Genomic DNA, 11,832 nt, shown 5'->3' on the forward strand with positions numbered 1-11,832 from the left:
TTTGATTGGATTTCCCTCATTGTGGGGGGAGTCACAGACATCCCCCCAAAAGGGGCACCTCGCCTTGAGGGCTGCTCCAGGTGTGGGTGTTGTGTTTGCAAGTTATTTTTACTGTCATTTGTTCAATCAAGGACTTGGTTGGAATCTCCCAGCTCCAAAGAGAAAAACTTTATGGATTTTCCAGCCACCAGGGTGAGAGTTCCCAGGAAATGTATCCTCCAGGAGGGGCTTTGCTCAGGTTTCAGTGTTTATTTCTTTCCCTTAGGAAGCGACAAAGCTGGAAACTCCAGCCCACGGCCCCTTTGTCACCCTTAAACTCCTCCTTTCTGGGTTCTGCTATTGTTCCCCCTTCCAGCTTCATCCTGATCCCTGGGAGCTGCACCAGGAGCAGCTTGAGGAAAAGAGCCTGGCTTCCAAAGGGAGGCAAAAGCAGCTTTTCCTCTAGATAACAGCAAGGAATTGGACACTCTGGAGTGTCCAGTGTGTGCCCTGGCTGGTGAGGAAACATATCTGACCATGGCTGTCCTTCCCAGACTACAGGACTGGAAAATCAGCCTGGGTTTGTGCATGGAATCATGGAATTGCTTAGGCAGGAAAAGCCCTCTAAAACCACCGAGTTCAGCCATTCCCCCAGCACCACCAAGCCCACCACCAACCACGTCCCCAAGTGCCAAATCTACACAGCTTTTAAGTCCACGAATAAAAGCCCATTTCAGCCATAAGGCAAAAAAAACTTGAAGAAAATCCAGAGAATTCAGCAATTCCATCTGCACAGTGTGGAGGATCAGCTTTGCCAGCTGCAAAGCCCTCTCTAGGTTCCTTCCTCATTGTAGTGACAGAATGTTTCCACTTCTCACTCCAGACAGTGCATTAGTGGTACCACAAATGAGTCTGCAAGGACCAGTTTTAATCTGGGGAAAGCCAGGCTTCCAGTGCCACAAAATGTGCTGCCACATTTCCTCTGCCAAGTACACGTGGGTAATGTGTGGGAAGTGCCGGGGGCCAATAATGCAGGAGAACCATGGAATCACAGAGGGATTTGGTTGGAAGGGACCTCAGAGTTCATCCAGTTCCACTATGGCCTCGGACAGGGACACCTTCCACTGTTCCAGACTGCTCCAAGCCCCAGTGTCCAACCTGGCCTCGGACACTCCAGGGATCCAGGGGCAGCCACAGCTTCTCTGGGCACCCTGTGCCAGGGCCTGCCCACCCTCCCAGGGAGCAGATATTGGAATTCCTTCCCAATATCTGAAATAAACCCGCTGCCTTTCAGTTTAAAGCTATTCCCCTTGAAGAAGTTATGGCTACAGGAAGGATCAACTCCTAAATAACTCCTAAAACTCTAGGAGGGTGGAAGTGTTGGACAGAGGGAACACGGAACAGCAGGGCTGGCGCTTCCGAAACACTTTCCAGTTGGATGGGTCTGAAGGAAAAAGCCCGTCTTGGGGCCAAGGCCTGGAGGTATCCAGATGGGTGAGAAGTCCAGTCCAAGGCTGGAACATTCCATCCTTCTGCAGAACATTGACTCCAGGGGACACCTCAGATTTGTGCTTTTAACCAACTCACCCTTGTAGACAATGGAAAGATTTAGTGTCTAATGTGAGGAGAAGTCATGGAAATCCTTGGGATACACAGCAGGCTGCAGCTCTCCCCCTCGGCTGAGGCCTTTTTTGAAGGCTTACGTTGATACCTGTGAGAGGCTGACCTACAACAGAGGCTGGGCAGAGTTAAAGGAATAAAGTAGCGATCTATTGAAAGGCATTCAAAGGATTCACCTTGGGCAGTACAAGAACTTTACCCAAGATAAACCCTGGATCGCATGTTCTCACACTTTTATAAGTTTTGATCCATTTCCATGTTGGGGTTCATTGTCCAATTCCAACTCCAAGTTCTGCAGTCCCATCCTCCCAGATTCTCTCCTCAATTCTCTGCTGTTTGCACTTTTTGGGGCTGAAGCTGCAGCAGAGTCCTTGGTTCTGGGGCTGGAAAAGGATTGATTTGTGTGACTGAGCTGTGAGGGGAACTTGCTAACACTTTGTATGAAGTTCAGAGTCCCACACTAATGCAGTACAGAATCTGAGAAATATGAAAGCTACAACTTAAGGCATCACCATGCATCAAAGGGTTCAAACAAATTTTTCCATGCCTGATTCTTCCCTGCTGGCTCTCCTGGCAAGGCAAGGACACCCAGCTGCTCTGTGGCAGGGAACAGAAGAGATGTTCAGGCTTTGTGTCCCATCTCTCAGGCTTGTCCCTGGGTAAGAACCACCCCATGAGAGCACTGGAAGTTGGGTCATTTCCTACTTCCTTCTCTCCAGGGGTTTTAATTAACATTGCCACTACACTCCTTAATTTGACCACGCTCCTGGATTCCAGGTTAAGCCTCTCTTTCATTTTTCCCCCTTGTTCTGATCCCTTTAAGACCCAGCTGTAAAAGTCTGCAGTCTGTGTATTGCAACACTTCATAATCACACTTACACTGGAGTAACCTGACAGAAATCAGCTCGTTCCTGGTGATCCGGGGGATTGGGAGCAGCATCTCATTCCTTGCTGAGCTCCAGCAGGGCTGCTGGATGCTTCCCACTGCAGGTTTTCTTGGCAGGGCTCTGTGGCAACCCCTGGGATGAGCTGGGGCATCTTGTGGAGGGTCCTGCATTTCTGTAGAGAGGGGTAAGACAGGAGGGGGAAAAACAAAGTTCCTCTTGTGTCACGAGTGCCCAGGAAAGTGATCTGTGTGTGAAAGGAAGCAGGAAAGCAATCTGTGTGTGAAGACAAAAAGCTGCCAGTGTGGAAAATGGAGTCATGAATCCTTTGGAATACAAACATATGCATGTGGGCGCATTGATCCACCAAAACTGGCCTTTCACTCACAGGTCATGAAATCCTGGAAAGGTTTGGGCTGGCAGGGATCATAAAGATCATCCAGTGCCACCCCCTGCCATGTCCAGGGACACCTTCCACTGTCCCAGGCTGCTCCAGCCCCAATGTCCGACCTGGCCTGGGACACTTCCAGGGATCCAGGGGCAGCCACAGCTTCCCTGGGCACCCTGTGCCAGGGCCTGCCCACCCTCAGAGGGAAGGATTTCTTCCCAATATCCAATCTAAACCTCATCTCTTCCAGTTTAAAACCATTTCCCCTTGTCCTCTCACCAATCATTCCCTCCCTCCACCCTGCAGTGTGCTGCAGCCCTGTCCTCACACATTTTCCCTCCTGGCTGCACTTTTCAGGCTCTGATCCAGCCCTCTGAGGAGCTTCCCATTGACTCCAGCAGGTCTTGGATCAGGTGCCTCAAGTGAAATTTGTCCCAGCCAGAACCCATCATGTTTGAGAGCCTCAGTTTTAAGCCTGGGCTTGGCTCCCTCGCTGACCTCTCCACAAACCTCTCCTCGTTTTACTTGGCCTCTCCCGCTGTTCTGTGGCTTCGGTGGTAGCTCAGGTTACTCGCTGATGGCCTCTTCTCCTACCTCTGCCTTTCAGGAAGGGTTCACTCCAGGATTTATAACAGGTTCTGGGTAGCACCCTCTGTACTTCAATCTGTGAAACTATTTCAGCTTAACCACCTGTTTTCACATGCTCATAATCTCACAAAGCATCCACCTTTTGGGATAAAATTTTCCATGCTTCAACTCTTGCCTGAGGTGCTAGTTTGTTGGATTGGGTTTTTTTACTTTAAATAAAATTCCAAAAGAAAAAGTAAGTTTGCTCCAAATCCATTCCACATTTCTGCACTTGGCCCCAAGCAAGAAACATTTCCCTATTCAAAAAAACCCACACTTCTTGTTGTGGAACTCAAAGGAAAAAAGAAATTCTCCTCAGGAGCTGCCACAAACATTATAGGAAAAGGACTGAAGCCCAGCCATGGGCTGAAAACCCTGATCCACCCCAAAGACTTGAAAATGAGGTGCTTCTCCTTGCCTTGCTGTCAGGCTGTGGGTGGTACAGAGCCTGTGGCTCCTCTGGCACTGGAGCTTGTGGCCAGGCTCTGCCCCAGCCTCTCCTGGAGCCACTGGGAACTCTTCCATAGAAATGGATTTTTTTCTCATGCTGGCAAGTCCATCATTAATTATGGGTGGGCTCAGAGTGCCCTGAGGTCAGGAGGAGCTTCCTGGTCACATCTTGGCAGGTTCAAGGGGCTGCTAGGGTCTGGGGGAGAAGCCAGCACAGGCTGTAAAATATATTCCCGGTTTTCCTTGGATTTTTCACTCCCTGCTCTTCAGGGCACCTTGGAAAATGGAACACAAAGAAATAACAGCAGGCTGTGAGATCCAGCAGTCAGAGAAATCAGGAAATGGTCTTTAAAAGCTTTCCATTGCTCCAGAAATAATGTCTCAGCTTCCCTTAGCCCTTTGTGTTCTCCCTGGTGTTGACAAACACATTGCTTGTCCTGTTTGAGCCTGTCCTCATTCCTGTCACTGGAGCACCCAAGCTGTTCTGAGCCACCCAGAGCCCAGACAGGGCAAACAGAACAGTCCTGACCCCAAAACAGGGCTCTGGATGCCCCCAACAGCATTTTCCTCCTCCTGCCCTGGAGAGTTGTCCCACTAATTGCCTCCATGGATTAATTCCTGGTGGCACAAGCCTTCAGTCAGAGCTCCAGCTTGGAAATCCATAGCCTGGAAATGTCCAAGGCCACATCGGACACTGGGGCTTGGAGCACCTTGGATAGTGGAAAGTGTCCCTGCCCATGGCAGAGGTGGCACTGGATGGGCTTTAAGGTCCCTTCCAACCCCAGCCAGTCTGCAATTCTGTGATTCTCTGTGTGCAGAGACTCGGTTCATCCCAGGCTGGATATTTTTCCCAATATCCAGTCGAAAGTAGTGGGAGCTCACCACATATAAGCATATGTCCACTTTGATTAATCCCTGCTGGGAGCACTGGGAGTGTGTGGAGGTCACCTAGGAGAGGTACAGCTGTGCCAGATCCACACTCTACTACAGTAATTTCACGAATACAAGCCGCAGCAATTTGACAAAAATTTTGGTGGAAACCCGGAAGTGCGGCTAATACTCGGGGGCGGCTAATATGTGAATAATTTTCTGACATTTACAACCCCAGAAGTGCCAGCCAGGGCGCTGAGCCAAGCACCTGCCAGTAAAAGCCGGCATTCCGCGATTGTTACAGTGTTACTGTGTTGCCCTGGCTCCCTGCAGGCAGCACGGGGGGTGGGGAGAGAGGCAGGAGAGCTCTCTTCTTCCCTCCTCTGCCGCAGCCCAGGGGGGGACCCCGCGCTGCCATTGCCGTGGCTCGGGGAGGAGGTGGGGGGCTCTGCCCCCGCCCTCTGCCGCCGTGGTGGGAGCAGGGGGTGCTCCGTGTCTGGCCAGCGCCGCGCTGTGAGCGGGGCCAGGGCAAGCGAACCCAGAGGCAGCGACCAGCCCCGAGTGGCAGCGCCGGGCTGGGCCACCTGGCCCCGTCAGCAGCCCCTAGCGGGCCGAGCCCGCACAGCCTTAGCTGAGCCAGTAAACCCCCCACCATGCCGCGGTTCTGTTTGTATTTGGCAACTTTGTTGCACGCGGGTCCTCGCTGCGAACGGCAGAGCGGCTTATATTCAGGTGCGGCTTATTTATGGACAAAGAACGAAATATTTGCCAACACCCAGAGATGCGGCTTATACTCAGTGCGGCTTGTATTCGTGAATTTACTGTATTTGATTTAACAAAGGGCACTTTGCACTTGCACAAATAAGGACAAAATTTCTGGCCAGGTGCTGGGAATGAGCTTGAAGTGAAACCCAGTGGGCATCAGACACTTCACACAAACCCTTGGCAAATGTCAGGGTTAACTGGATAACCCAACACTTGATAACCCAACACCTCCCCAAAAGTGGAACAGAACCTCCTGCCCACCAGCTCCTTTTCAGCAGGCCCTGCATGGCTGTCGTTCCATGAATTTGGGAAGAGCTTCCTGCCTTCTGGAGGGGCTCCAGGCACACTTTTGTCCCCTGGGGAGCCATCCCACAGCAGCTCCCCACAAAGCCCAGCCTGATGCTGAGGGTAGCAGTGGAAGCTCCCACACATTCCCCACCTCTGGAAGCAGCTGGATGCCTTGGGGTGGTCCTGTGCTCCCAGAGCCCTGGGCAGTCACACACGGAGAGCAAACACAGCCCCTGACACCTGAGAAAGTGACACTGGAACAAAATCCCACGTTCTCAGTGCGTTCCCACACGGCTCCCGGTGGCTCCACTGGCAGGTTTGGAGCCAGCACAATAGAACAGTATTTGGGTGTGAGAAACCTGGGGCTCCCAGCCTGCTCCAAAGACAAGGATCCCATTAATGGCAGCTCCCAGTTCACAGCCCAGTGGGTTTAGACATAAAACCAGCCCTTTCTTGACACTTCATTGGAATGCCAGGAGCTTGGGAGTGCTGAAACTGGAGGGGAACACCTTCCCTTCCTGCCAGGTTACCTGAGCAGCACAAAGCTACAGTGGGTGGGCTGGAATTCCTCCTGGCTGCAGGGCTGGTCCTCTGCAGAAATGCTGAGACCATCTCTTGCTCTCCTCTCCTCACTCCATGTGTGGGGACAGGCACAGTTTTCACACTGAAAATCTGTCACTGTTGGAAGCTCTCCACTGGCTTCTCTGTTCAGCAGCTTCTCCCCATCCAGGTTGCTTTGGATCATGGGTGGATGGGGTTTGGACCAAACTGGTCCAGTGAAAGGTGTCCCTGCCCATGGCACAAGATTATCTTTAAGGTCCTTCCCAACCTAAACCATTCTGGGATTCTGTGCTCACTTTAAATCCAGCGGTCTTGGAGCATCCTCCAGAACTGATATCCCTTTGCTTCTTGTCAGGACATTTGTGTTTGGACTCAAACTGTTGGGACTTTTATTCTGCTGCTACCCTACCAGGAGCAACAGGAAACAAGAATAAAGCTCTTAGTGAGAATAGAACAAATAAACCTTCCTGTACATCAAGCTGCACATCCCACGAAGGGCTCTGTATCTTTGTCCAACCTAAATAATGCTGCTTGTCCTCCACGTGCAACTGTCAGGGAGGAAAACCCCACACCAGAGCAGGGAGATGCCCAGAGGAACCTCTGGGCCCGTGGGAAGCTTGTGCTGGAGCAGGGTCCTGGCAGGATGTGCGGCCCCATGGAGAGAGGAGCCCACAGTGGTTCCTGAAGGACTGTGCCCATGGATAAAGGGACCCACACTGGAGCAGTTCCTGAAGGACTCAGCCCATGGATAAAGGGACCCACACTGGAGCAGCTCCTGAAGGACTCAGCCCATGGATAAAGGGACCCACACTGGAGCAGTTCCTGAAGGACTCAGCCCATGGATAAAGGGAGAAAACCAGGAGTGAAGTCGAGGCTGGGAAGAAGGAAGGGGTGTGCAGAAGGTGTTTTTAAGATTTGGGCTTATTTCTTGCCCTATCTACTCTGATGGGACTGATAATAAATAAATCTGATTTCCCCAAGTGGAGTCTGTTTTTCCCATGACAGTGAGCGGTGAGTGATGTCTCCCAGCCCTTATTCCAACCCCTGAACCTTTCATTGCATTTTTCTTTCCTGTCTGGTTGAGGAGGGAAATGATCAAGCAGCTTTGGTGGGCACCTGGAATTCTGGGCAGCCAGGGCTAACCCGCCACAGATGGGTATTGTGGAGAGGAGATTCTCAGGCTCTTTCTCTTCCCACTCCTCTCCAGTTAATATAAAATAAAGTAAAATAAAATCGAATAGCATTGTGCAAACAGTTAAGGGCTATTTGTCTGTCTTTAGCAGGATGTGAGGAGACAAAGCTGCTGGCACAGGGTGCCTAGAGAAGCTGTGGTTGTCTCTGGATCCCTGGAAGTGTCCCAGGCCAGGTTGGACACTGGGGCTTAGAGCAACCTGGGGTAGTGGAAGGTGTCCCTGCCCGTGATAAGGGTTTGAATGGGATGAGCTGTAAGGTCCCTTCCAGCCCAAATCCCTCTGGGATTCCATGAAAGCCTAGGTCTCCGTGTTCTGGCCACCAGTGTCACTCATGGTAGTTACTGTCCCCTCCTGTGTGCTCCAGCCCCCAATGCTGACCCAGGCCCCACCTCAACTTCATTCCAGCTTCCAGCCCTGTAACGTGCACTGGAAGTTCTACTGAGATTATTTGAATTGGAAAGGAAAACTTCCTTTCTCCCTCCTGAGGTTAAAGCCAGAGCAGCTTGGAACTTCCAGCTGGGAGCAACTGCTGCTTATCCAAACAGCTTCTCCTTCCCAGACATGGATCCCCAGCTCCTCCCAAGCTCAGCCGACACTTGGGCTCCAGCAGCAGCAAATGCTGTTCCAAAAAGCAGAGAAAATCTGAAAGCACAGGAGAAATGCTGCACCTCTTGCCACCGAGCTAATCCTAGGGAAAGCTGCTGGTCAGGAAGCAATCCCTGTGGCTAGGCTGCCAGCCCAGGAATGAGGAGACACTGGGCAGCTCCTGTCCCACTTCCCATCCCTTTCCTTCTAGACCCACTCAGTCCCCTATTTGTTATCAAAGCTCTCTGTTGAACTTTGAGGTTTGTTTAGGAGAGTAGGACGATGTGGGATGCTGTAGTTTTGTTCTGGATGCAAGAAAATATTTTCAGTTCACTGTTAGAAGAAGGACCCACCCTTCTTCAGACAGGAGACAGGTCCTGTTATGCCCTGGCCATGCAGAATCTGCTGTCCTTCCCAGGGAAAGGAAATTCCTTCTGTTTGTGTTTGTATTTGGGCTAGATCTGTTAGTTCAGGTAGTTCAATAGTTTCTCCTTTTCCCTCTCTGCCTGATCCTGCACAGGGAGAGTGAGTCCATTGCCTTCTGCCTGATGCTTCTCACTACTCAAAAAATGCCCAAAAGGGGAAAACAGCTGGGAGGGCAAAGCCCACCTTGCATGTTCCCCACAGACCTGAACACCCCCAGCCAGAAGCCTCAGTGACCCAGCCAGCACCTGAGCACACGAGTGACCTGAATAAAGCAGCCAAACCCATCCATTCTCTGCCCACTCCTGGGTACACAACAAAGCCAAGCCTGTGGGAGCCAGCAGGGCATAAAACAAAATAAAACCTGAGCAACCTCTGCCTCACAAGTCATAAATCCGGGGGGGAGTTCTCCCTTTTCTCCTGGGAAGTCTTTCCCTCCTGTGGCTGCCATCAGTTCTTGGATTTGGGTGGGAAGGAGTGGGAGCTAATCCTTTTTTCATCACATTAAATTAAACTATAAACCATGCCTCTTAACTCCTTTTAATTACATTTCTCCCTGGAAAACGGAAATGTTATTTTGCCATGTTTTTTCACAAAATGGGGCAGGGAGGACACGGGCCTTGGTGTTGCAGGGAGTTTTCCAGGGAGCTGTAGGGAGTGCCTGGGGCTCTCCAAGAGCTGAACAGGACTCCCTGGCTGGAAGATCCCAAATCCATCCTTTGTGCTAGACTGGCTCACCTCCAGGGTAAATATGGGAGGAGGGAAGAGTACAAATTCACCTGAGGAAGAGTCCAGCCATTTTAGGTAAGTAAAGTCCTAGTGCCATCCCATCCCTTCTCTGCTGGAGAAGGACACATTCCCAAAAACCCTTGAAACACTTCTACACAGCCACAGTCCTGCTTTTCTCTCCTACAGCATCAGTCTGTGGTGGTTGCTTCCCCAGTGGATGGATCCAAGGTGCTTTGGGGAAAAAAGATTTGGAAAAATCACTGGGATGTTTTGTATTTCAAGGAAAATGGTTGGAGCAAGACCAGCAAGAGCAGGCACCAGCTCAAGGGAGTGAGAAACCCAGACTGGACTCAGGGACATCACGGCTGGGGATGTTGAAGATGGGAGATGGGATGGAGATGGGATGTTCCACACATCAGAAATGCAAAAGGCAAAACCAGCAATACTAGTGAGGATAACAAGATGGGAGCAGAGGTAGAACTCATTTCCCAGGCCAGCAAACAGTCTGCAGCCACAGCCTGGGAAGACAGACACAGCCCCGGATGTTCCCTCAGGCCTTGGTGCTCAAGAAATCAGCTGGATATAGAAGCTGCTCAGATGAGCAGGGTAGCTGGACTGGGGATACTGGGCACTGGTGTCTCTGGTGAGGTCCCAGGTGAGCAGAAGGTCCCTCAGAACCCCAGCTGGACCTTCTTGTACCTAAATTCCACCCAAATGTCACGTCACACACCTCAGCCCTCCAGCCTTCCCTTCCCTTGCAGTCCTGAAGACAAAATGAAGCCGTTGCCATTCCCACCCTTGGGAACTCATGGATGTTTGAGTTCCAGTGGAGACCTCTGAGCTCACCCCACTGTCCCCTTCCTTCCAGCCTCCTCTGGCTGTCCCTGAGCCCTCCTGACCTGGGGAGGTCCTGTCACCCTCCGTGTCCCTCCCTGCCCAGCCACCAGCTGCACCATTCCAGCTGAGGAACATTCCCGGCCTGAAGGTGGAGGGGCTGGCAGCCCGCTCCCGACCTGCACGGCACAGGAATGTCAGGCACATCGTGAAACACAAATCCTGCTTCCCAGAACTGTCAGGCTCCATTAGCGCTGCCAGGGCTGACAATGAGAAGGGCTTTCAGACCCAAACCACGGCTCCAGCAAAGCTTCCTTTGCTAATGAACCACCCACAGGCTGAAACACAACTCCCAAGCTCTGGGTGTGCACACACACATCCCCTGTCCCCTCCTCCAGGCACAGCTGCTCCCTTTGCTTTTTTGGTGCTGCCTCCTCAACCTGCCTCAGCTCCAAGGCTTTGTTCCATCCCTGGAAAACAGAACAAATTCAGAGTTAATTAAGGCTGCATGATGTCCAAATGCTGTTAAACCTTAATAGCAAGCAGTTCTTGTTGGAAGTGATATTTGGCCAGCAAGCACAAGAAAATGGGCACATAAAGATGCAAAAAGTCATCCCTGAGGTCTCCTAGGCCTCCAAGCCCAAGCTCCCCTTAAGAAGGGACAGACACTTCTAACACAAGGACAGATGGACACAAAGGTCATGTCACTAGGCAAAGACCACTCAGAGCCCACCAGCAGAGACAGGATGAAGGGAGGCTGAAGAGAAGTTAATGGAGCAGCTGAAGGAAAGGAAAATCATGACCGAAATCCTATTTAACCCAGAAATCCCTCCATGTCTCTGGACCTGCTGGTGCTCCCATCCTGCTTTCCTGCCAGTCCCAGGCTCCAGCAGCACCACGCTGGACTCTGGCTGGGGGACAGGTGACAAATCTCTCTGTGCCATTTAGGGGTGGCTTGGAGCAGTGGGAAGCTCATGGGAGAAAACACCAGCTAAGCAGTTTGAGCACTCCCACCAAAATCCCAAATACTTGTACAATCCCAGCATTTAAAGGGAAAGGTTTTCACCAACAGTTCTGGGCTCTGGGGGAGCTGCTGAACATCCTGAACCCCTTTTCCTTCATGTGCTGAGACCCAGGATGCAGTTCAGGTATTGGAAAAGAGCCATCCAAACACAAAGAGCTCAGTATCGCAGGCTGTTGTTACAAGAGATCAACATTTCTCCTCTTCCTTCCCAAGCCCCTAAATGCTTCTCCACCCCCTCCAAAACCCCACACAGCAAAGCCTCCCACCCTTCCAAATGTCTGTATTTAACACTATAAGCACTCATGTTATGACAATGATCATTTGGTAAATTTTTAGGTCCAGACACCAGATAAAGAAACCACGAAGGAAAAGAAAACCCCAAAAAACTAACCTGAAAAAACACAGATACACCAATCAAAGAAGGAAAAACAAGGCCACTAACACTTCATCCAGGACCCAAACAACATCATAAAACCCTTGGCAACAGCCTTGCAGGGGACTAAAGCCTCTGCACCTAGCACAGTCACACAGTTGTGTCTGCACTAATACTCTTTGCAGATCTAGGAATCACTTATGCTGGACTCTCATGGGCAGAACACTCCACGGGTCATT

This window comes from Catharus ustulatus, chromosome 7 (genome assembly GCF_009819885.2).
Source record: "Catharus ustulatus isolate bCatUst1 chromosome 7, bCatUst1.pri.v2, whole genome shotgun sequence".
NCBI classification, from domain to species: Eukaryota; Metazoa; Chordata; class Aves; order Passeriformes; family Turdidae; genus Catharus; species Catharus ustulatus.